The sequence below is a fragment of the Silene latifolia genome, chromosome Y (assembly GCF_048544455.1).
Source record: "Silene latifolia isolate original U9 population chromosome Y, ASM4854445v1, whole genome shotgun sequence".
In the NCBI taxonomy this organism is placed as follows: domain Eukaryota; kingdom Viridiplantae; phylum Streptophyta; class Magnoliopsida; order Caryophyllales; family Caryophyllaceae; genus Silene; species Silene latifolia.
In genome coordinates, this window is record NC_133538.1 from 20655739 (window position 1) to 20683416 (window position 27678).

Consider the following 27678-nt stretch of genomic DNA (forward strand, 5'->3'; position numbering starts at 1 on the left):
GAATTTAAGAGGTAATAGTGAAGTTGTTCAACCCACTAGTGAGTTTGTCAATCCTTTCGCAATAGAAGGAGAAGAAAACCCATTATACAATACCCCACAAAATCCACCTACAATGCCAAAATTCTCGTCACACTCCGTACCCACCGAGGAGAATCTACCAAATGGTACTCCTACACCGCAACATCTAACCGGAAATTTTATTGCCAAGTCCGCATTTATCCAATTAGTTGAGAGAAGCCAATTCGGGGGGATGCCTAGTGAGGACCCTCATTCTCATATGGAAACCTTTTGCGACTATTGTGATGCTATCTCTCAAACGGGCGTGACTCAAGACCAAATTAGATGGGTCTTATTTCCTTTTTCCTTAATCGGCACCACGAAGCAATGGTTGAAGGGCCTTGATAAGGCCACCCTTGGAATAGATTCTTGGAAGAAGTTGGCTCTAGCTTTCTACAAAAAATTCTACCCACCGGAAAAGACTAACATGCTAAGAGCTCAAATTACGGGTTTTAAGCAAAGGGATGAAGAGTCTTTGTATGAAGCTTGGGAGCGGTTCAAGGGAATTTGTTGCTCATGTCCTCACCATGGACTTAGCGAATGGTTTTTGGTGCAACAATTTTGGAATGGCTTATATGAAGATTCTAGGAACATTATCAATATGGGATCAAATGGAATGTTCACCGAAGTTGATGACAATCAAACATGGAACAAGATTGAGGAAATGGCGGTCCATAACTCACAATATAGTAGACCTCGCAAGGCTACTAGAGGAGGAAAGCATTAAGTAGACTCCGTTACTCAATTGGATGCTCAACTTAGTGCTCACATTGACACAATCAACTTGAAGTTTGAACAAGCTATGGCTAGACTTGAGGAAAACTCAAAATCATCGAAGCATCATGTTAATGCCATGACGGCATCCTCATCAATCCCAAGTGGGATATGTGAGAATTGTGGAACTTTGGGACATGACCAAGGTGAATGTAGGGGAACAAATGAACAAGTGAATGCTTTCCAAGCATACAAGAGTGGTACCCCTTATTCCAACTTTTACAATGAAAACACCAAATTCCATCCAAATCTCTCATACAAAAGCCAAAATGTTCAAAACCCTCAAACAACATACACTCCACCACCCATGAGAAACCAAAATCAAAGACCCTTTTACAATCAAAACCAAGGTTACCAAAATGAAAATCCATACAATCACCAAAATGACCAAGGTTTTGATGTCCAAAAAGCGGTCCTCCAAATGCAAAAGAATCAACAAGAATTTTTCACTCAAATGCAAAAAGATAGCCAAGCAAAGGAAACCACCATCAACAACATTCTAGCTCACACCAAGATGTTGGAAACACAATTGACTCAACTAGCATCTTCAAGCTCACAAAGACAAAAGGGGCAATTACCACCTCAAAGTAATCCCCCTAGACATGAAACGGTTAGTGCCATTCATTTGAGAAGTGGTGCAAGGTATGAAGCACCGAAGAAGCAAGTTGAGGATGAAATTGTGGAAGCTAGTGAAAAGGAAGAAATTGTGCAAAACTCCAAAGATGGAGAATCGTCAAAAGAAGAAAGTTCAAAGAAAAATGAAGACAAGGCCAAGGAGAAGGAGCCCATTGTGATTAGACTTCCTTTTCCAAGTCGTCAAGCCAAGCCCAAATTTGATGATCAACTTGGAAAATTCATGGAAATTGTGAAGAATTTAGAAGTCTCAATTCCTTTCACGGAATTAATCAATCACGTGCCGGCCTATGCGAAATACATGAAAGATATCCTCACAAAGAAGAAGTCGATCCGGAAGCTTGAGACTATCGCCTTTACTAAGGTGAGTAGTGCAATACTTCAAGGGAGTTCACCTCCAAAGTTAAAGGATCCGGGAAGCTTCTCAATACCGTGTACCATTGGCGACACAACGATCAACAAAGCCTTATGTGATCTAGGGGCTAGTGTGAGTTTCATGCCGTACTCGGTGAGTAAAAGGTTGGGAGTGGGAGAGCTTAAATGCACCAATATCACACTCCAAATGGCCGATAGATCGACGAAGACACCTTTAGGGATATGGGAAGATGTCCCCGTGCGAATTGGGAAGTTTTTCATCCCGGTGGACTTTGTCATTGTTGATATGGAGGAAGATTCCAACATTCCAATCATCCTAGGAAGACCTTTCCTACACACCGCCGGTGCGGTGATTGATGTGAAACATGGTGAGCTCACTCTAGAAGTGGGAGATGAAAGCATAACTTTTAATCTTGACAAGACCATGAGAGCTCCTCGTTTGCATGAACCATGTTTCATGATTGATCATTATAGCCGAAAGGATGAAAGGAAGAAATCGGAACTCCAATGGAAGAAGAAAATTGAAGATGCTCCATTCAAAGAGCAAGTGAATTGTGACAAGGAGAGCTTGCAAAGCTCATCAAAATCAACCAAGGAAGAAGAGGATGGCCTCATTGGCCAAGAGAAGAAATTGGGAGAATTGTCTCCATCTAAGCAAGAAATTTTCAATGATCAACTCAATGAAGTTTGTCGTCTTTGGGACGACGAATTTGAAGGGATTTTTAATCCCTACATTGGTAATGCCATCGATCAAGACCAACAACAAGGGCCAAGGTCTATTGAGAACCTCTACCATGATAATGAACAAGCTTTTGATTACTTCTTCAAGGTGTTGAGCAACATCAACAACACCTTGGACATGCCCCCTTGACATCTCATCAAGAATGAGAGTTTGGTGGAGTCCTCCCTAAACCACCACTTGTAAATATTTCTAACTCCCTAACTTACATTTCAATTCTTGTACTGCATTTTTGTCATCTTTGGATTTTTATTTACTTTGATCAAAATAATTGTCATGTTTGAGAGAAAGTGAGGGAGGGACTAACGATTTCAATTGATGTGTAGTGCTTTTAGCTTAGTGTGGGGATGGCAATTGCCTAGGCTATCCATACCTTAGTAGTGCCCCCACAATGACGAACACAAGACTTGAAGAAAGAATGAAAGAACGGTATGGGAAATGCAAAGTGTGCACGGATGGAATCAATCCGTGTACACATGGGAAGAATCCGAGCGGATTCCCGAGAATCCGCCCGTCTGAAAGAATCCGAGCGTATTGCGAAAAGACGCCCGTCCCCGAATCGAGCTGAATTTTGAAAATTTCTTGATCAGATCAATCCGGCGTCTGTGAAGAATCCGCCCGTCTTGAAGAATCCGTCCGTCCTGTAAGAAAGACGTCCGTCTTTGCAGCTGAGGAAAACAAGCAAAATTTTCTGGACTGAAATCCGTCCGTCTTCAAGCAAATCCGCCCGTCCCGTGTTCAGCAAATCCGAGCGGATTGTCACAAATCCGCCCGTCTTTAGGCGAGTTTTGCAAAGTCCAGAAGGAGCAGAATCCGCACGGATTAAGCAGAATCCGCACGGATTGCCCCTGCAGATTCGAAAATTTCGGTCTCTTTAAAACCCCTCCCACCTTCATTCATTCATTCATTCATTCATAAACACTACCCACAACATCAAAACCCTCATCCTCTCCATCACAAAAACAAAAACCCTCAACAACATTCACCAAAATCAAATCAAACCATCCTTCCAACAACAAATTAATCACTCCTTCCTCGACAAAAATCAAAACCAAGCACAAAAATCTTCAACCTTTGAGTCGATTTTTGTTTTCATAAAGGCAAAGCCTTTCACCTTCAAATCGATTTGGGCATACTACAAATTGAAGATTTTTCATTCTTTTCTTGGTTAGTTCATCTATGGCAAGGACTAAGGGAGCAACAAAGGCAACAAAGGCAACAAAGGCTAAGGCACTCTCACAAAGGCAAAAGGCTCTTCAAACAAAGAAAGCATTGGCTATGGTGGTAGCAACACCAAACTTGGAAGTGCAACAACAACAACAAACTTCTATGGGAGCAACAACACCTTCCACTCCGGTAATTGATCAACTTTTGCATTATCCGGAGATAACTTTTATTTCCGATACCCATAGAAATACCTTTGCCAAGTTTGCTATGAAGTCATTACAATCCACCAAATTCATATGTGAAGATACCTTAGAAAAATTGGGTGTTCTTGAGCAAACAAAAGCCTTTTTCAATGCCATGGGGTTGAAGAAATTGTTTGAAACAAGGGAATTGACATACCCCTCCCTTACCTTGGAATTTTTAAGTTCTTTGAAAGTCACCAAAGTTGAGAATAGGGAGAATCTCGAGTTTCGTCTAGCTAATGTTAGTAGACGCATTACCTTTAGGGAATTGGGTGAAATTTTGGGTCTTAGTGATGAACCGAGTTATTTTAAGAGTTATGGAAAGTATGACCCGAACCTCTTTGGGAGGCAATCTCCCGGAAGAAATTTGAGGATTTTCATGCGAGTCGTGCTCTTTTGGTCCACCATCCGGGCATAAGAGTATGGCACAAGGTCGTGGGTAACACCATAATTGCTAGGAAAGATACCAACCATTTCACAAGACTTGATTTTATTCTCCTTGAATTGGCTTTGAATATCGGAAGAGTACACACCAAGCCTTACAATTCTTTGAGGCTCTTGGTAGATAGATGGCTCAACATTGATTGTGGGAAGAAGGGCACGACCGTTATTGTCAATGGCGGCCTAGTCACACTCCTAGCTAAGCACTTTGATCCTAACTTCAATAAGGATAACAAGTACAAAGCAAAGGAGGGTGGCCATCTTGTTGATATGCATACTATGATTCACAAGTTCAAGTGGGTTGCCCATAACCCCCTTGACACTAAGTATGGATGGCTCACTAGTGAAGCTAGATCGTTCACCTTGCCACTTCAAGATTTGCCGTCTAAGCGTCCACCGGACCAATTATCTACTTCCCCTTTCCAAAGAGGCCGAGTATATCATTCAACAACAAAAGGGTGATCTTGAAATGCCCTCCTCTTCCATTGTCATACCACCTTACCCCTTTAAGTATGAAGAGTTCAAACCGGAAGGAGTTGAAGTTGGGAAAGACTATGTGACTCTTCTCATGCAAGCAATGCACAAGCAAGCCTATGAAGATCGGAAAAATGCCTACTTGGCTCAATATCCACCCCTCCTACATTTAGCTAGGCAAGGACTACTTGATCCATCATGTCCTTTGCCTAGTTGGGCGGATAGAGAAGCCTTATTTCCGGGTGCATCTAGGGTCGTTTTGGGTGACAATGAGGTTGTTGGAAATGATGAAGAAGTTGATGATAATATTGAGGAAGAAGCAAGTGAAGAAGAAAAGGATGGTGAAGATGATGATGAGGAAGATGAGGACGAAAGTGAAGAAGCAAATGACAAGGAAAGTGGTAATGTGACCACTTCTCATGAGGGAAGTGATGGTGATAGCATGATGGAAGATTAGCAAGCCTTGGAGACTCATACCCTCTCATGGTTTGTCTATTTCTCTCTTTGTATTTTATTTCATTTTGATCATTGTTGAAGTAGTCCTAGCCCCATTAGAGGACTCACACCTCGGTACCATTGAGGTGTTCTCATTCTATTGTTCCCATTTTCAAAATCCAAAATGACAAATTAGTTTCATGCATAGCATAGTGTGTGCATGAACTATACCCATCCTTGGACATTAGCAATAGTGTCTCACTCGGTTTGGGAAGTTAATGCATACACAACGGAGGTAATCTAAATTATCCTCTCCGTCATAACAAAAACCATGCATCATGTAGTGTAGCTCAGTATAGATTGCATTTAGTATAGAAATCATGCATCATCTTTGCATAATTTCCATCATTTTGGCCATTGAGGACAATGTCCATATTAGTGTGGGGATGGGAATTCTAACATTTAACTCTTATTCAAAAATCCAAAAAAATTGAAAAATTTCAAAAATCATAAAAATTTGAAAATTGAAAACCCAAAAACATGTTTATTTCCTTTTGTAGTCTTGTATATATTGTGTTTGTTCTATCCTTGTTCACATTGATTGACTACGCCACATCCGAGACATGAGGATATTGAAGACCGCATGGTATGATCTTTCCAATCTCTTTTTTCCTCTTTATGTTAATGACTATGTGGCTTTATTTTGATTGATGCGGTATAACAATGTGAATTTAGGACTTGCATTTAGTTTATATGTCATATTAGTTGATAGAATCACTTGCATTAGGATGTTTATATTAGTTGCATCATGGCATGTAGTTGCATGTTAGAAATGTTTTGAAAAATGCCTATTTAGGAACTTTGACAAGAGCAACTAAGCCATTACAAATACTTGTTCAACTTAAGACTTTGCCTACTAGAATGGTTGTAAAACACCCTAGATAGTGTCATACTAGTGTCTTTTGACCCATGACCCAAGGCCTAGTCAAGGGTTTGAATGTGAGTCACCTATCCAACCCCGTGATGCGATGTGGACTTGGTTAACTTATCTAGGTGACCTTGTTTGACCTTGTGGTAAGGCAACCCAAAAATATTTTCTATCAATAAGCTTGAAGTGCTCATTTCAAAGAAATTTTGTCATGTGGAAGTAATGTAATGCCAAGGAAACCTCAAATGTTATGAATTGTTGAAAGTTGAGAAAGTTAAGTTGTTTTGATGGAGGCGTACCACTTCGATGTGCTTTGGTGTGGGATCCATTGAATTGGGCCCCCATACGGTTGTGAATTCGGCCGCCCAGAGACAGAGTGACTATCACCCCGAAAAGCTATTGTCTAGAGGTTAACCGGTTGCCTAATAAGCGATTGGCGAAAGCAAAGGACACTAGGAAGGACAAACCCCATCTTAAATTTTTGAAATGTGAAAGTGAAATGAGGACAATTTTGAATACTAGTCATATCCACCCGTTGTGAATAAAGATTTGAGCATTTCATTCCCAAAAAGCCTTTTGTCTAGCCACTTGGTCGAGCTTGGGACGATCCATGACCTTTACTTTTGTAGAGAATTCGAGACTTGTCATGCCATATGCTACTAGCATCATAGGGATCATCATTCCACCACCATCCGATCGCTCTTGACGAAAGCATTTGGAAATTGAGGACGAAAGTAGTCTAGTTTAACACCATTTGGAGGTGATTTAGTGCCATCTTCTTAGACTCAGTAATTTATTGAACTAGTATTTGTGAAGGATTACATGCTCTTAAATTTGTTCCTCTTTAGTGCCTCCGCCACTTGATGAGGGAGTGGCTATTCTTTTTGTAGATGCATCCATTATGTGTTTTTGTGTGCTTAAAGTTTGGATGTGTCGCCATTTTGGCAAGACCCACCTTGCCTTGCAAGAAGGCATCCTACCTCATGGTTGTCTTGTTGTGAGTTGAAGGGGCGGAGCGAGACCCGCTAATTGTCTCATATCGGCTATATTATTAGGATAGGTTAGTATTGGTCCTAGTCTTTGTCACCTCTTTACTCGGGACGAGCAAAGGTTCGGTTTGGGGATATTTGATGTGACCATAATTGGCGCATATTTAGCCCCCGAATTAGCCTTGTTCCCATGCTTTTTAGTGCTTATTTGGGTCATTTCTTATCTTTAGTTCTTTGTTTTGCATATTCATTGAGATTTTGATCCCTTGGTAGGAAAGGAGTAAGAATCTTGCATTTTCATGGCAAAACGAGACTAAATTGATCGAATTCAATGACCAAGCATCAAGGAGAGACAAGATTAGAAGGCCTTTGTACATATCATAGTAGAAGAGCAATGTTGAGAAAGGATCCTTGAGTCCCCAAGGAAATCCCCAAGGAATTTATGAAGAAAAGGGAAGAAAAGAAGAAGATTTGTTGCTTGATCGACAATCCGAGCGGATTGTCACCAATCCGTCCGTCCCGTGAAAGAAGACAATCCGAGCGGCTTTGCCACAATCCGCTCGATTCCCCTCCACAATCCGCCCGGATTCCCCTCAATCCGCTCGGATTCCAACGCCAGAATCCGCCCGTCCCGACCCTATTCCGCCTGGATTCTAGCACAAAGACGGATTGTCTTCTCCAAGCTACGAAGAAAGAAGCCCTTCTCTCAGAAAATACCGGCTCCTCCTTGCTCAACTTAAAAAGTGTAATTACTAGTTTAGCCCTTAGTTAAACCTAATGCATCCTCCCTAATTTCCACTATAAATACCCCATTAGTCTAATTAGAGGAGCATGTTCTTCTTATCAATAATTAGTGTAGTTAATATCAATCAAATCTCTCTTTAATATTGTAATCAAGTATTAATCAAGTTTTAATCCAAGTTTTAGTTCTTTAATCTCTCTTTTGTTCATCCTTTATTTTGGGTAATTGAAGATTATTTGGGTTATTGTTGGGAGATTGACAACCTCTCAATCAAGCATTCAAGTACTATAACACCCCCTCATACCAAGGTGCCTTACCAGGACCACCCTACCATGAGAGTGCGTTACCATCTCGGTTGCCCGAGGTTAGTACATATCAAAAGCGTCTGAACTGAGCACATTTATTAAAGTAATGTAAAAAGCGAAGTTTACAATATCCGAACCAAATACTGTTTAATGAATTACAACTTCAAAGTCTTAATAATAAAAGAAAACTCGCTAAGAACTCAGACAGTGATGCTATGACTCGTGGTGGCAATTCTCCCAAGATAATCCCCAAGCTCTCACTAGCAAAACCTGTCAAGCCTGCTCACCATCCCCGAATGGATCACCGCAGATTCCACAACAACAACGGGGTCGATTATGCAACAAACAAGACAAACAAATGCAATACTCGTCGATCATCATCAACTCCCAATCACCCCGCCTCACATCGTAATCGACTACACACTAAAGTGTGTAGCCCCGCCAGATTACCCATCGCAACAGGTAATCCTCGCCGCCAATGGGTGACCGCAGCCGATCCCACCTAGTCCAGCTCCTCAACGAGCGACAACGATCCCCGTCCCTTAATGTGCACATCCCCTCCCGTGGCGGGTTCCACGGAGGGCGAACTAGGGTGTGAAGCCACTCCCGCAAGTGACTCCACCATAATCACATTCACATGACATTACTGTCATCTCAATCCCCTCACACCAACACTGTCACAACAATCTCCATATTACGATGATCAACAGACAACGATAATTACAACAACATGTCATGTAAAGCACGAGAACGAGTAGGGAAACCCTACCTTAGCAATCACAGCAGTAAGCAACACGGACAATCAAAAAGGCTCCTCTACGAAGTCTTCTCCTATACAATGATCATATAACACAATTACACTTTGTACATTTCCCAACGTCCCCTTCCATATAAATGTATAGCAACCCGAAACGATGCAATAATTACAAAGATGTACTTACCAACAGTGCAACAAGAACTTATACGCAAGAATCACCGCAATTATCCATACAAAGATGCTACGAAATGCTCAAAGGAATGATTAGGGAATGATTTGGGTATGATTAGGGTAACGTAGAAATGATGATAACGCTTGTGAAAAGTGATATTAAAAACTGACGCGGAAATATAAAATACCCTAATCACTCCTTAATCAAACCGTCGAAATATAACTCCGCCAAACCGGACACTCGGTCGAGTGCAACAACACTCGGCCGAGTGTCCAATACTCTCGGCCGAGTATTCGCTATACTCGGCCGAGTATTCCTCAAGAACAAAATAGCACGCACTAAGAGCACTACTCGGCCGAGTAGGCTCTACTCGGTCGAGTAGGCTCCAAAGAAGATCCGTAGTGTTACAATCTTTTCCCCTAAAAAGAACTTCGTCCCGAAGTTCACACTCTACTACACACAAGCACAACACCACGACACAAGACTCTAACAATCACATGAGACAACTCCAAGGAACTACACAAGCATCACAACCAAGATTACCCAAAACGCATCTCCCGACACGAATCAAACAAAGCAAAGAAAACACAAAACACTATCGCGACCATCTCCTACCCCCCTAAAAAGACAACGGTTACGTCCCCGTAACCAAACATACCTGATCAAAAAGGTTAGGAAAGCGGTCTCGCATAGCTTCCTCGGGTTCCCATGTGGCTTCCTCCACATTATGATTAGACCAAAGGACCTTGAGTAAGACCGTCTCACCATTCCGGTCTTACGAACCTTGCGATCAAGAATCTCCTTAGGAATCTCGGCATAGGACAAGGATTCATCAAGTTCGATGTTCTCCATCTCGAGGATGTGCGACGGGTCACTCACATATTTCCGGAGTTGAGACACATGAAAAACATTGTGAACTCTATCCAAAGCTGGTGGTAAAGCTAACTCCGTAGGCTACCTCGCCAACACGGTCCAGAATTTTATAAGGACCTATAAACTTTTGGCTTAGCTTACCCTTTTTCCCAAACCTCATAACACCTCGCATAGGTGACACTTTCAAAAGCACCTTGTCACCTACCGCGAACTCAATGTCTCTGCGGTGTAAGTCGGCGTAGCTCTTCTGACGATCTTGAGTTGCTCTCATCTTTTGGCGAATCAACTGGATTTGCTCAACCATATCCTGAACCAATTGTGGCCCTAAAACCACTGTCTCGGAACTATCATCCCAACAAACCGGACTTCGGCATTTCCGGCCATACAAAGCTTCAAATGGTGCCATCCCAATACTTGTATGATAACTATTATTGTATGAAAACTCGATCAAATCAAGTCTGTCTTCCCAATCGCCTCCAAAGTCCATAACACATGCCCTTAGCATGTCTTCTAAGGTCTTGATGATCCGTTACTGTCGACCATCGGTTCTTGGATGAAAAGTCTGTACTCATCTTCAATGTTGTACCCATCAACTCTTGCAGTTCTTGCCAAAACTTTGATATGAACCTCGCATCACGATCGGAAACAATATCTTTCAGAATACCATGTAACCGAACCACATGCTTTCGGTAACCCAATGCAAAGTGCATCTTAGACCAAGTATCCTTCATGGGGACGAAATGGGCTGATTTGGTTAGCCGATCCACAATCACCCAAATCATGTTGTTACCTTCTTGTGACCTAGGTAACCCCACAATAAAGTCCATGGAGATCGACTCCCACTTCCACTCGAGCACCTTTGTCGGAGACTGAATCTTACCTTGAGGTCTCCTTTGTTCACCTTTGACCCTTTGACAGGTCAAACATCTAGCCACAAACTCAGCTACGTCTCTCTTCATGTTCGGCCACCAAAAAGTCTTCTTAAGGTCTCTGTAAAGCTTGTCACCACCGGGTGAACTGAATAAGGAATGCAATGAGCCTCGAGACAAGATCATTCTCCTTAACTCGCATCGTCGGAACACACCATCTCCCATCAAAACGAACACTCCCATCCGGATGTATAGAGAACACAAGTGCTCCACTCTCTACCTTTGACTTCCACTCCTGGATCTTAGGATCAAGCTCTTGCTTACTTTTGATGTTTTCATACAACTCTGGCTCGATCGTCAAATCCCCGATGGTACTCCCCTCTCGAATCATAAAGATCCCCAATCCGGACATCTCATCTCTCAACTTCAAAGAAGACATAGCTGTACATAGCGAATGAACGCTCTTCCTACTCAAAGCATCTGCGACAACATTAGCTTTACCCTCGTGATAGATGATCTCCATATCATAATCTCCAATCAGCTCCATCCACCGCCTCTGTCGCATGTTAAGCTCCTTCTGAGTGTAGATATACTTTAGACTCTTATGATCAGAGAACACCTTAAAAGTTGCGCCGTAAAGGTAGTGCCTCCAAATCTTAAGTGCGAACACAACTGCACCCAGCTCCAAATCATGAGTAGGGTAGTTCTCCTCATATTGCTTCAGCTGCCTCGAAGCATAAGCTATCACTCTCCCTCCCTGCATCAAGACACAACCCAAACCGTTCTTTGAAGCGTCGGTATAGACCTCAAAGTTCTCACAACCCTCTGGCAAGGCTAGGATAGGAGTTGTGGTCAAGCGTTCCTTTAAGGTCTGAAACGCCGTTTCACAACTCTCATCCCAAACAAATCTGACTTCTTTCCTCATCAAGGATGTCATAGGCCGTGCTATGGTAGAGAAATCCTTCACAAATCTCCGGTAGTAGCCGGCAAGGCCTAAGAAACTCCGAATCTCAGCAACATTCTTCGGCGATTCCCACTTGGTAACGGCCTCAATCTTACTAGGATCCACAGATACCCCCTTCTTGGATATTACATGGCCTAGAAAAGCCACTTCCTCTAACTGAACTCACACTTGGATAATTTGGCATAGAGCTGATTTTCTCTCAAAGTCTGCAAAACTATCCTCAAGTGCTCTTCGTGCTCTTCTTTGGTCTTGGAATAAACTAGGATATCGTCGATGAAAACAACCACAAACTTATCCAAAAACGGTGTGAAGATCCGGTTCATCAAATCCATAAAAGGCTGTTCTTTGGCGCATTGGTCAACCCAAAAGGCATCACTACATACTCGTAGTGACCATAACGAGATCGGAACGCTGTTTTTTAGAATATCTTCGTCTGCTATCCTCACCGATGATACCCCGACCTCGGATCAATCTTAGAGAATACACCACTCCACTTAATCGATCGAACAAATCATCAATCCTCGGCAACGGATACTTGTTCTTCATCAGAACCCGATTGAGCTCTCTGTAGTCAATGCACAATCTCATACTCCCATCTTTCTTCTTTACAAAAAGAACTGGAGCTCCCCACGGTGACACGCTAGGCCTGATATAACCCTTGTCTAACAACTCATGTAACTGCTTCTTCAACTCAGCCAACTCTTTAGGTGCCATACGATAAGGTGCTTTAGATATAGGACCCGTTCCCGGCTTAAGCTCCACGCTGAAATCGACATCCCTCTTGGGAGGCAAACTCGGTATTTCCTCAGGAAATACATCTTCAAATTCTTTCACCACGGAAATCTCAGAAGTTGTCGGTGGCTCTACTCGGTGATCTCTCACATGACAAAGGATTAAGGGACACTTTTTCCTTAAACATGACTTTAAAGTCATAACCGCTATAAACCTACACTTAGGCTTTACCACAAACCCTCTATAGGACACCTTAACACCCTTGGGACTCTTTAAAGACACTCTCTTCTGTCTACAATCTATCTTGGCATCATACCTACCTAGCCAATCCATCCCAACAATCACCTCAAACCCATCCTTAGGAAACTCTAACAAGTCTACTGGTAAATCTACCCCTCCAATCACCATAGATATACCCTTATATAACTTGAGACACGACACAGACTCCCCCGAAGGTATGAACACATCATCTTTTACAACCTCAAACTTGCCCAAACCCATAGACACAGCATGACTCTTAGACACAAAAGAATGTGTAGCCCCGGAATCAAACAAAACAAAGGACGGTACATTATTAACAAGAAAGGTACCGGTAACTACATGAGCATCATCCTGTGCTTCCTGCTTATCCATCATGAAGAGCTTTCCACTATTCTTCTGTCCTCCACCCTGAACTGAAGCATTGGAGGTACTAGGCTTAGCTGCCGAATCCTGGGTGACACTGTTATTCTGGCGCTGGTAAGATCCACCACCACCGCGGTTGTAACCGCCCTGGTTACCCTGTCCACCTCTGTTGCCCCATGAACCTCCCGGTCGGCTACTAGCAAAACTCTGAGTCGGCCCCTGAGAGAAATTTCCGATCGAGCTCTGAACCATTGCCGGGCTTGTAGCTCGTGCATTCCCGCCTTTGTGGCCTATACCACCACAGGTTGAAGCACGTAAGGTTGGTGTTGTCACTTACACCCGACCTCCATTCTTTCCCGACCACGAGAACCTCCCGAGAAACCAGCTCCACTAGAGAAAGCTTTAGCATGGTTGAAATTCCCTTTCTTGTTGGTTGGGCGATTGTTGTTCCCACTATCACCTTCCTCTTTTCGGTAGATCCTCTCCTCGATCTCCCTTGAGAGATCCACCATTCTCTCAGCTTGACCCGCTCTCAGATACACTTCCTTGAGGTCAGTAGCAACCCCAGCCGGCATACGACTCACGATCTTAGCAGACAAACCCCTCTCAAAACGGAGAGCCAAACCTCTTTGTCCGAGCTGTAAATCTTCCACATAACGAGATAGCTCCATAAATCGATGATAGTAATCAGTGACTGTCATCTCCTCAGACATAGTGAAAGATTCAAAGTCGGATCTCATCTTGTGTCGGATATGCTCCGGCAAATCGCTCTCTCATTGCACTCTTCAATCCAGACCACGGAATAGCCCCTTCCTCCTGGTAGTAAGCTCTAGCATCATCCTTGACGTTCTGCCACCAAACTGCAGCTTCTCCTCTTAGGTAGTATACAACCTGTTCAACAATCATATCCTCGGGGCACTTAACCATTTCCATGAGAGCTTCAATCTCACGGTGCCACTTCTCGGCGACTTTGGTTCGCCTACCCCGTCATATGTGGGAGGGTGGAAACGAGCAATGTTGATGCTAAGCTGGGTTGCATCCATCGTCTTCTCGTTTTCTTTTCCCACATTTTTTAGAGCTTCAAGGAGAGCCTCTTGTTGCTCAATCATGCGAGCAACCTCATCAATAGACATCTCCGAAGCTTGGATCTGTGCAGGAGTTCTTTTGGGCGGCATTTTGAGCTGATAAGAAAGAAAGAAATGTAAACACATGCTCAAAATTTAACATCCCTCCGCCATAAGAACACTCGGCCGAGTGTACATCATACTCGGTCGAGTATTGATAACTCGGTCTAGTACCTTTGCAGATACTCGGTCGAGTATCGACTCCAGAGACAAACGTCAAAACACCAAAAAGAACACTCGGTCGAGTGTAACAACACTCGGCCGAGTGGCCTATACTCGGTCGAGTACACTCTCATACTCGGTCGAGTAATCACAAACAGTAGCAACTGCTACTTCTTATCAAACAACACTCGGTCGAGTTTTGTCCACTCGGCCGAGTAGACCATACTCGGTCGAGTGTCTATCCTGCTCGGCCGAGTTACGCTATAAAAAGATTTACAGATTACGATTCCCCTATCATGCTCACTATTCCGCAGCAAATACTTAAGGATTTTAAAACCATGTTATAATCACGTCAGCATGTAATGCATATATTAAAACTTTAGCACCATAATGCATATATTAAAACTTTAACACCATATTATAGCCATATCAACATCCAATTTGCACATACGCTAGATCCAACGTTGAAATCACAACCCGTTTCATCAATTACTTCTCCCATCACAACAGTTAAGAATTTCATCACACATATATACAACTATCGACTTTTACCAACATGTATCTTCACATACGTGCACATACAAGGCCTAGTCCTCATCATACTTTCCCCCAAGTTACCGGCTCGAGTTAGTAAGGGCCAAGGTGCGACTCCGGGACGTCTCCCGAGTCTTTGCGGTAGCTCCAAACAACTCTCCCCTGGTTCATTTTAGTTAGACTCCCTAGATTCATTAAATTCATTTGTTTAGGTGCCGGAATCTTCGGCTCTGATACCACTTTGTAACACCCCCTCATACCAAGGTGCCTTACCAGGACCACCCTACCATGAGAGTGCGTTACCATCTCGGTTGCCCGAGGTTAGTACATATCAAAAGCGTCTGAACTGAGCACATTTATTAAAGTAATGTAAAAAGCGAAGTTTACAATATCCGAACCAAATACTGTTTAATGAATTACAACTTCAAAGTCTTAATAATAAAAGAAAACTCGCTAAGAACTCAGACAGTGATGCTATGACTCGTGGTGGCAATTCTCCCAAGATAATCCACAAGCTCTCACTAGCAAAACCTGTCAAGCCTGCTCACCATCCCCGAATGGATCACCGCAGATTCCACAACAACAACGGGGTCGATATTATGCAACAAACAAGACAAACAAATGCAATACTCGTCGATCATCATCAACTCCCAATCACCCCGCCTCACATCGTAATCCGACTACACACTAAAGTGTGTAGCCCCCGCCAGATTACCCATCGCAACGGGTAATCCTCGCCGCCCGATGGGTGACCGCAGCCGATCCCACCTAGTCCAGCTCCTCACGAGCGACAACGATCCCTGTCCCTTAATGTGCACATCCCCTCCCGTGGCGGGTTCCACGGAGGGCGAACTAGGTGTGAAGCCACTCCCATGAAGTGACTCCACCATAATCACAATCACATGACATTACTGTCATCTCAATCCCCTCACACCAACACTGTCACAACAATCTCCATATTACGATGATCAACAGACAACGATAATTACAACAACATGTCATGTAAAGCACGATGAAATCGAGTAGGGAAACCCTACCTTAGCAATCACAGAAGTAAGCAACACGGACAATCAAAAAGGCTCCTCTACGAAGTCTTCTCCTATACAATGATCATACAACACAATTACACTTTGTACAATTCCCAACGTCCCCTTCCATATAAATGTATAGCAACCCGAAACGATGCAATAATTACAAAGATGTACTTACCAACAGTGCAACAAGAACTTATACGCAAGAATCACCGCAATTATCCACACAAAGATGCTACGAAATGCTCAAAGAAATGATTAGGGAATGATTTGGGTATGATTAGGTAACGAGAAATGATAACGCTGTGAAAAGTGATATTAGAAATGACGCGAAATATAAAATACCCTAATCACTCCTTAATCAAACCGTCGAAATATAACTTCGCCAAACCGGACACTCGGTCGAGTGCAACAACACTCGGCCGAGTGTCCAATACTCGGTCGAGTATTCGCTATACTCGGCCGAGTATTCCTCGGCAGAACCGAAATAGCACGCACTAAGAGCACTACTCGGCCGAGTAGGCTCTACTCGGTCGAGTAGGCTCCAAAGAAGATCCGTAGTGTTACAAGTACTTCTATTATTCTTGCTTTGTTATTGGAATCATTAGTAGGTATAATCTCTTAATCCCTTTTTTAATTATTGTTAATTACTTTCATTTATTCATCATGTTTCATATTGTTGGTATGATTGACAACCTTGCTAGCATGATCAACATGATAATGAGTGAGTAGTCTCTTAGCTAGGGTTAATGGGTGATTAGGGGAAACCAACATGGGGAATGATTCATGCTTAAATTAATATGCTTTCATGTTTTATTTGCTTGCTTGTTTTGATCTCAACTCATGCACATGTTATATTTGATGAAATGCTAAGCCTATGAATCCTTGCATTTACTATCATCTCCTATCTTTTCAATGAGACTTGTAAGATATAACCCAACTCGAGTCTCATTAGACCATGCATGTTGTTGAGTAGGGAAGATTAAGTAGACTTGTAGGTGTTGTACAATCTAATCAATTCGGCTCCGGGACCCAGACTTTCCTAGGATTGTAAGATATAACCCAACTCAATCCATCACAACAATAATTGCTTGCTTATAATTTGAGAACATGTTTGTATGATCATATCCCATGATTCCCCTATGATCCCATGACACCCTAGTGCCTTTAATCAATTGTTTACACCCCTTTAATTCATCTTGCTTGTTTATTTTCATTGCTATTTTAGTTTAGTAACCTTCTACATCAACCTAATTTGTGACACCCCTTAGACACCACTAGTTACAATAGAAATCTCATTTTAACTCCCGTCCCTTGGGATCCGACCTTTACTTGCCTCTTTACTAATTGTAGAGTTGTTTGTGGAGCTATTATAAATTGTGTTTTGATTCGACCGTGACCAACGACCACATCTTAATTTGTGAACACTTAGCGGGATCGCATCAGCTTTCGTTTTCCATTGTGCTCAATATTATCTGACAATGGCGTAATTATTATCAATTGTTTTCATAACAACTTAATGTAACCCATATATTTGTTAAAATTATATATTTTTTAAAATTACACTTTTCGTAGTTATCATTACACTTTTGTCTGTTAGAATAATACTTTCTACTATTACAATTACAGTTTATAAACTTACAGCTTTTCTGTTACAATCAACCCTTTGGTTGTTAAAATTACACTTTTGCCTGTTATAATTATACTTGTTACTATTAGAATTACAGTTTGAAAACTTACAGAAATTGTCTTTTGCAATAACACTTTTACTAGTCAAAATTACACGTTTCTCAGCTAAAATTATACGTTTTACTATTAGAATTACTGTTTACAAATTTAGAACTTTTGCCTGTTATAATAACAATTTTACCTGTTAAAATTACAGTTTAATCTGTTAGAATTATACTTTTTATTATTACAATTACAGTTTCAAAACTTACTGCTTTTCTGTTACAATAAACCATTTGGTTGTTATAATTACACTTTTGTCTGTTACAATTATACTTGTTATTATTAGAAATACAGTTTGAAAAATTACATATTTTGTCTCTTACAATAACACTTTTACCTGTTAAAATTATACTTTTATCAGTTATAATTACACTTTTATCAGTTATACTTACAATTTTGACAATTTCAATTTAAGATACAGATATTACACTTTTGAATTCAATTCTACCATAATAATTACAATAATACTTTGGTGGCTTAAAATCACACCTTTTGAAGTTAAAAATACAATTTCATCCCATTATAATTACACTTTTTAATGTTACAGTTAAACTTTATTCGTCTTCTTACAGTCATGTTGCAGATACTATATTCACTGTTATAAATTTCAAACCTGAAATATGATGTTGAACTCTACCATATAAATAACTCCAACATCGAGAAGTTTAACTTATTATTCACAGAGTTGATATTGAACTCTATAATGATGGAGTTCATGTTAAAAGAGTGGATTTACAGATTTTACATAATAAAAAACAAGCTTCAAAAATAACCTAAAATACACTTCCTCGTCATATTTAAACAACTGTTCATATCTAACCTAATGTTTTCATAAAAAAATGATATATAAACTAACTTTGAATGAAGAAAATAAGAAAACAATCCAATAATTACCATGGCCAAATGGAATCATTTGTAAATCCGTCATTTTTTACGTTGGACGTTGGTCTTGTTGTTTGTTTCTGAGATTGGAGGATAATAATGGAAGATGATCAAGGAAGCTGATAAAGCAAGCTGATAAAGGAAGATGATAAATGAAGAAAGTAGGATTTGCTCTAAATAATCACCAGTCTGATGAGTTTTTTTTCAAATTGTGTTTTTGGTGGAGTATGTTTAGAAATGTGTTGAGGAAGGTTGTTGAGTGATTATGCATGTGTTTGTGTGTGCACAGTGGGTAATAGGCAATTGTACTGACACACACATCCTCTCTCCTCCTCAACCTATTTCCTTTTTTTTTTCACGCCTATAGTGGGATTAAAGTAGGCAAATCTCCACTCTCCATTCTCCTAATCTAAGGGCTCTAATAAAGACTTAGGGACTCAAAAGATATTAAGGACTTAGGAGAACTTGTCACTATATATATATATATATTTATATATATATATATATATATATATAGAATTAGGATCACATGAGTCCACCCTATCTTTTTGAGTCCCGTGAGTCCACTTATATATCACACGCTCTACACAAAAATATCACGAATTTTTTTTAAGATTTTTTTTTTTTTTTTAAGTCTAAGCTGTGATATTATTTAGTATAACCTGTGATATTGTATCTCTTACAATAAACAATACCACTGGTTGTACTAAACAATATCACGGGTTATACTATAGAGTATCACACCACTGAATTTAACTCCGCCTTTCACCATCTTCATTATAAGTCATCTTATCCACCTTTATAATTCGCCATTATTTGTGTCTCCTCTGCCGACAACTGCTTGAGGATGACCGAATAACTCATCTGTTGCCTCACCTTTTGCCTCTTTTTACTCTTCTTTCATTGAAAATTTATCACTATTTTCGACCGCATTTTGTTGATATTGTGGACTTGCCACTTGGATGGGCTATGCTTCCTGATCTTCTTGATTCTGACAGGCGGCTTATTTTTGCTACGTTCCTGCATTTTCAGAATTATTGGCCGAATTAGGCTTGTTGTCCAAGTTTTTAGGTTATATATGGATGTACTGCTTAAAGATGATACTCATGCCACTTCACAGCAGTTTAACCGACTTCTTTGCGCTCTTTTCGTGCTTTTCTGATGTCCTACAATCGACTGCTTCTGGTTTGCTAGAGATTCATCTCTTACACCAGATAATTGACCCGTTGATTAACATCATCCCATAGTTGATATGCTGCCTTTCTTTGTTAGGAAAGAAATTTGGGCAGTCGAAATAAATTCGTGATATTCTTGTGTACAACGTGTGATATATAAGTGGACTCATGGGACTCAAAAATATAGGTGGACTCACCGGAACTTGCCTCTATATATATATATATATATATATATATATATATATATATATATATATATGTATATATATATATATGTATATATATATATATATATGTATATATGTATATATATATATATATATATATATATATATATATATATATAGAGAGAGAGAGAGAGAGAGAGAGAAAGAGAGAGTCAAGATCCGGTGCAAACGATCACTCGGTGCAAACAGTAACGAATTAGTTATACCAAAACTCACGCATATAAACTACCTTAATTCATTTAATTCCCACTCCCTCGTCTTTCCAAATTCACTCAACCTACCTCACTCATTTAACCACATCATGTAACCCACCTATTTCAGCAAACTCTAATTTCTCTCATACTCTGTTAACAACCCTCATGCCTCCTGATCGCCGTCGACGGCTCTCTACCACTGGCAAAGACAAACCCAATTGGTCGCCGTCGATTTTTATGCCGAAGCCGATCATCTTCTATTTCTTTCTCCAACCATTCTGTGTCATCATACGCCGGTAGCCTCACCAACCTTCCCTCACGCCAGAACTCCGGCACATAACACCATCGACTATGATCGTGCGTGTGTCAGACGTCGTTTTCTTCTGCCTGTGTTTCGCCGAAATTTGAGGCCTCACTATTGCGTTTTCTCTCCGCTACTGTGAAGATAACATCGCTCCGCCGCCGTTCTCACCGTCGCTCCATCGCATCTTCTTCCGTTAAAGCTCGTCGTATGTCGTGTCTACATATCCGTTCTCACTTTTCCGTCAATGTCGATCGATTTTCAGATAAACTCTACTCGTCAAATGCCATCAGATTTTAGCTTATAAGAAATTCGTTTGCACGATCTAGACGCCTTTTAAGCAAACTTCTCTTTGATTCACATCATTGCTTCATTTTTACCTGATTAATTTATTGATTTTGTGTTTTAATAGGTGAATTTTATAATTTATATTGTAGTTCGCAAAGTAGTATTAGTTCGATCGATCTTGTTTTATTTTTAGAATTGTTGCACGCATTGCGGATTTGCGGCTGGATGTATACTAATTCTTGTATATGTAAATAGAATTGGAATAGGGATTTAGCAATTTGGGGATTTATATAAATTAGGGTTTGTAATTTGGGGATTTTTTTATTTATGGTTGTCTTTTATGTACCCAGATCAAATACTGGTATATAGAGTAATAATTTGTGTATGTGGGAGAACACAAATTCTTGTTTGTGACGGCACATATCCGTCACTCTTGAGTGACGGATACCATTTTACCTCACAAAGTACCCACTTTTTCTCTCTCTGCAACACTATTCATGTGGTCCCCTTTCTCCACTAACCCATTTTGTTACTATTTTAACTCACAAAATATCCGTCACAAATGGTAACCCGTCACAAGGGAGACCAATTGGTGGGAGAAAATGTACATAGAATGAAAAAATAGAATGAAAAAAAAAAGTGTATTTAAATCATTATAAAATGTATATATAATTTATGAAAAAAACATACGATAAAAAAAGATGTATCTACAATGTCAAAAAACGTATCTACAATGTCAAAAAATGTATCTAAAATTATGAAAAAAAAAGTGTATGTACAATAGGTTTTAGTGTATCTAAGATTAGGTAAAAAAAAAGTGTATCTGATGAGAACCAACATCGGTGAGAACGAATTAGATATATTGAAATATATGTAGAAACACTTTTTTTTTTACCAATTCTCAGATACAATTTTACCTATCATAGATACATTTTTTTATATAATTTTAGATACATTTTTTTTACCGTGTAGATACATTTTTTTTTTTTACCAAATCTCAGATACACTCTAACCTATCATAGATACATTTTTTTGCATAATTCTTGATACATTTTTTAGCAGTGTAGATACATTTTCACATAAATTATAGATACATTTTATATCAATGTAGATACATTTTTTCCTATTCTAGATAAACTTTTTTCTCACCTACGATTAATATATCTAGTAGTATAATTAATGTATCTATTAACATTTTTAATGTATCTAAAAACAAATGCACCATTAATTACATTATTAATCCCTCTCGAACCATCATAGCAATCCACCCTCAGCACCAACGAGTAAAATATTAGTTTAATGTAGGTAAAACACAAAAAGGCATTAATTCATTTGATAACTGCACAAACACTAGTTGTCGAACACGCATACACATTCATATACATGAATCCCTACTCTGTCTGCAATTAACCTCAAATTAAAGTAGAAAATTCTTAATTCAGAAATCGCAAATTCATACAGGAAACTAAAATACTGTTAAATTCGACGATTTACTTCATTCAAAATATGATTTCATATATCTTATTCATACAATAACCTCATTTTCACTTGATAATCCACACTCCAATTCTTTTACCTTCAGAAACAATCATTAATCCACACTGAATTAAAAGATACAATACTTAAATTGATTTGTTTTTGTGGTGGAAATTCAGTAAATAAAGTACATAAAAGAGGTGTACGGTTGAAATCCTCATGGTGCTGTACTTGGCCAGCGATTTCCATAACGAAACACAACGTACAAAATGAACTATCTATTTCATAATCCAGTTTTATACTATGTGATTAACACTCATATTATCGATTACCAGTATGAATAACTTTTTAACAAAATGAACCATCTCATGGTTTAAAACCGTCTTATTTTATAATTTATGAACGCTTTCTAAATTTGGCAAGATTCCATCACGAGTTTGCAATTTTTCGCGATCAACAGTGTGACATACACACACTTCGTTCCCTTCATAACTGATCTACTGACTCTTTGTTTATCACCATTAACTTACCGAATCTCATTGCCCGATTCAGACGCGTCGTTCACAATAGTGATGAAGTTGTGCAGTAAATACGCCAGTACGCCACCTGAGTTCCAACTTCGGCCGCGTTTTTCGCCATCTCCTCTGCCGCCTTATGAGTCATCTTGGATCATTCCGACTCATCACTTTTCTCGGCGTGTAGTTTCACTAGCTTGGAGACTCGCTCGTAAGACTTAGAATTGTGTTTTTCCAACAATGAAGTGAGTAGCACTCTGAATTGTTCGACGACACCCAATTCGTTGTTCATCGTTGTTCATTGTTGTTTATCGCTAGAATTTTGAAAGAAATCAAACCGGGGAAATCGAATTGGGGAAATAGAATTGGGGAAAAAATGTAGAAAGGAAAAGCGCATGAAAAGAAATGAGAGGAGAGAGAAAGAGTTGACTTGGGAGAAGGTGTTTTTATACGCAAAAGTTGGTTATAATTAGGATTGATCTGAGCCGTGTTTGTTTTTTAATCTAATGGTTGAGGGTCGTTCTCACCGAGTAGTCGTTCTCACCGGATCCTTATATATATATATATATATATATATATATATATATATATATAGAGGCCGGATCCGGTGAGGCACCTCATTATGGCGAGGCGGCCGGTCTCACCAAATTCCTCATTATGGCGAGGCAAGATCCGGTGAGTCCACCTATATATTTGAGTCCATGAGTCCATAAAACAATATCACGCACTATACAATACAATATCACGAATTTTTTTTTTTTCAATATTTTTTTTTAAAATTTTTTTTTTTTTTTTTTTTTTTTAATTTTTTTTTTAATTTTTTTTTTTTTAAATTTTTTTTTTTTTTTTTTTTTTTTTTTTTTTTTTTTTTTTTTTTTTTTTGAATCTCATACCTATTTTGTGAATCTCATACCTTATTCAAGAATCTTTAAGGCTTGTTTTGTGAAACTTGATCATCATAATTGGTTAAAATCACTTATTTCGCTCTTTTCTTTATTAGGTGAATCTCGGACTTTGTTTTGTGAATCTCGGACCTTGTTCGATGAATCTTAGAACTTGTTTTGTGAAACTTGGTCATCATAAGTGGTTAAAATCACGTTTTTTCCTCTTTTCCTTATTTTGTGAATCTCATACCTTAGTCAGTGAATCTCAAGACTTGTTTTGTGAAACTTGATCATCATAAGTGGTTAAAAATCACCTATTTTGCCCTTTTCTTTATTAGGTGAATCTCAGACTTTGTTTTGTGAATCTCAGACCTTGTTCGGTGAATCTTAGAGCTTATTTTGTGAAACATGGTCATTATAAGTGGTTAAAATCACGTTTTTTGCTCTTTTCCTTATTTGGTGAATCTCAGACCTTATTTTGTGAATCTCATACTTTATTCAGTGAATCTTAAGGTTTGTTTTGTGAAACTTGATCATAAGTGGTTAAAATCACCTATTTTGCTCTTTTCTTTATTAGGTGAATCTCGGACTTTGTTTTGTGAATCTCGGACCTTGTTCAAAGAATCTTAGAGCTTGTTTTGTGAAACTTGGTCATCATAAGTGGTTAAAATCACGTTTCTTGCTCTTTTCCTTATTTGGTGAATCTCAAGCCTTATTTTGTGAATCTCATACCTTATTCAATGAATCTTAAGGCTTGTTTTGTGAAACTTGATCATCATAAGTGGTTAAAATCATCTATTTTGCTCTTTTCTTTATTAGGTGAATCGAGACTTTGTTTTGTGAATCTCAAAGCTTGTTCAGTGAATCGTAGAGCTTGTTTTGTGAAACTTGGTCATCATAAGTGGTTAAAATCACGTTTTTTTTGCACATCTGAGTACGGATTTCGCTAACTCATCCTCAATGTTAATGTATTTAAGTTTAATACACTAGATTCTTAAATTAACTAGGCTATATGAGATTCGAACTCATACCTTTGTGCAAGATTTGCACATTGCTCTCCCATTTGAGCTAATAGCCTTTAAGATATACGAGTACATAACAAAGATTAAATAAGGGGAACCAGGTTTAGGGTTCACATAATATACTCCAAGCTTCACAAAATCAAGTCGAGGTTTCACAAAATTAGGTTTATGTTTGAACCTTATTTTGTGAACCTTGGACCTAATCTTGTGAATTTCGGGCCTGATCTTGGGAACTCTTAACCCAATTTTGTGAATCTTGGACCTGATCTTGTGAATCTTGGACCTAATATTGTGAACCCTGAACCTAATCTTGCAAATCTTGGACTTGATCTTGTGACTTGGGGATTATCTTGTGAATCTTTGGACTTAATTTTGTGAATCTAGGACCCATTTTGTGAAACGACTCTTTATTTTGTGAATTTAGGACATGATTTTGTGAATCTCATTAAAAATCAATGTTAAAGAATAGTCACACCAGCCACACTCATTTTTCACCATCATCGAAATGTAAGGACTAGGTGAAGATCAAACCAAGGATTCACCTAATAAAGAAAAGAGCAAAATAGGCATTTCCTTTCTTTGTGAGAATATAGTAACTTCAAATTCCCTTGTCCGACCTTTATGGTATTATTGGCATTTTCTTCTACAAGTAAATGTTGTTGAGACAGCTGACTTTGTCCCATCAAGACAAATTTTTAAAGAAATTATACAACTAAAGCAGACACAAAGGTCGGTACTAAAGTAAATAGTGTAAATAGCAAACCTGCTTGAGAAGAGGAAACAATATAGGTACTGAATCCAAGCGGTGGTACAGATACGTGAAAAGCAAGCCAATGCTTGGTGGCACCATCTGGTTGTTTACCCAGATAAGCTTTCAAATGATCATTTCTTATGCTCAGTGAGGCGTTAGTTAGAGGTAGCAGCTGTGATTCGACTTCTTTTCCCTTGGAATCCTGTACTAGGACCTTGTCAACATCTACCTGTGAAACAATGGATCTGCTCTCAATTTGAATTAGTTAAGACTATGCTCCTTCAACAATTCACGGGTTAATATCCATAAAAATTTATCGACAATCTCAATGAAAAGACGGAAATCATTTCAGCACAACATATATATATGATACTGCATACTATAGGAAAAACCACAGACGGAGTCACAAGGTCATTTTGGACGCTCACGGGTTTCAAATGAGTATCAAATTAAGTGGCTAACAAAAACAGAAACATAAATAATACATAAATTTGCAGTTTAGGGTTCTAGTTATAGTAAACATAAAAATAGGATCACTATATTAAAAACATGTTTATAATCACTACAACACTGAACTGGAATTGGCTCCTCTGGGAAAGTGGGAAAGTAGAACCATAAATTACTAAACTGTCAAAAACACTTATATTACTAAACAATTGTCAAGAAACTACTAAAAGATAACTTCATTTGCAGAAAAATGATATCCTACTGAATATATTGACGGCGTGAAGTGTCAAGGATGCCTGTACAAACTTCATATTGGAATAGGTTTGTATTTCAGTGTCTTAAAAAAAAAAGCAAACCAAAAAATTCACATATAACAAACATCTCAAGATTAAAACTGAGTTGATCGTCATGTAAGACGGTCTTACTGTTAAAAAACGCTACTGTAAGAACAAAGTATCTGAAAAAGCTCAATAGTTAATACGAGGTAGGTCTGTAAGGCCATTTTGTTTTCAGCTTACTCTCACTCCTCACATTTTCTTTATTCATCCTTTTCCAAGGCCCCGATTTCTGTACTCTTTTGAAACAGCTCCACGGTTTTTTCTGTTTAATCTCTTTGTTTTTGTCATTCTCATGCTAAGCTTTCATGTTTTTTTATCACCTCTCTCAAATCCTTCCTAAAATCCTTATTTTGCTTCCTATTTTGATGTGTGTAAATTTTAAAACAAGCTTGTAGAAACACACTACTGCAAAAATCAACTGAAATAGCTCCTCAGACACAGAACAATATCGAAGACCACAAACTAACTATAGGAGTTTTGGCAAAATATTACAGATACAAAGTATCATCCTTCAATAAACCTATGTGACGAAAAAGTCTAAACAGGGGAGAAAAATAAAACATGAAAAGCATGGGTAAATTTACCTGAGATTTGGACGATGGCCGTTTGCTCGCTTTCTTCGAACTTTTGACACTCGAAAGCTGATTTGCCAAGTTTGCAAGAATACTATCTAGTAACAACAACGCAAACCAAGTAAGAGCTGTCAAGGAACTACCCGCAAAAATAATGTTTTAATCTAAAGACTTAAGACAAGCTTATTCCTGGGTACGATTAAAATATTACAAACTACCCACAATAACTCCTATAGAATCTAAATTTCAACAACTAGTAAACATTTGATTGAAATTAAACTGTGAAAGAAAATAAACTTGATTGAAAATAGAAAGGCACAAATTTGACTCAAAAACCCCAATTTAGATCGTATCCTCAACATTATAGACCGAATTTCTAACATTAATACAAAACCCATATTTCATATAAAAATTAAGGGCACAAAAGAATGAAGTACAATATATCTAACAACTAATTAATAAATAAAATAAAAGAAAGGGGCAAAATTTGTACCTGCAAGAATGAAACCATAAATGAAGCAACTACTCTTGATAATCAAACATCTTTTATCCAATCTTTCTTCTCCTATAAAACCAGAAAACACAAAGTTCCGCTAAAAATCAACCTTATTCAGATTCATTATTCTTATATAAGTCCAATCACAAATTAATGTGATTAGCTGATAAAGATACCTTCAAAATTGATCGGAAATCACAATGAGAATAGTGAAGAACTAAAGAAATAGACGATGA

General features: G+C 39.0%; 1 long non-coding RNA gene and 1 other non-coding gene across 2 annotated transcripts; both read right to left on the bottom strand.

Moving 5' to 3' along the window:
* Positions 1-484: 484 nt before the first annotated feature.
* Positions 485-591, bottom strand: LOC141637065 (small nucleolar RNA R71). The gene has a single exon (XR_012541628.1). It is a non-coding gene; the product is annotated as a small nucleolar RNA R71 (small nucleolar RNA).
* Positions 592-8500: 7909 nt separating this feature from the next.
* Positions 8501-13510, bottom strand: LOC141633634 (uncharacterized). The gene is made up of 3 exons (XR_012538416.1): positions 13259-13510; positions 9071-9132; positions 8501-8580 (listed from the first exon to the last, which is right to left on the bottom strand). It is a non-coding gene; the product is annotated as an uncharacterized LOC141633634 (long non-coding RNA).
* Positions 13511-27678: the final 14168 nt, after the last annotated feature.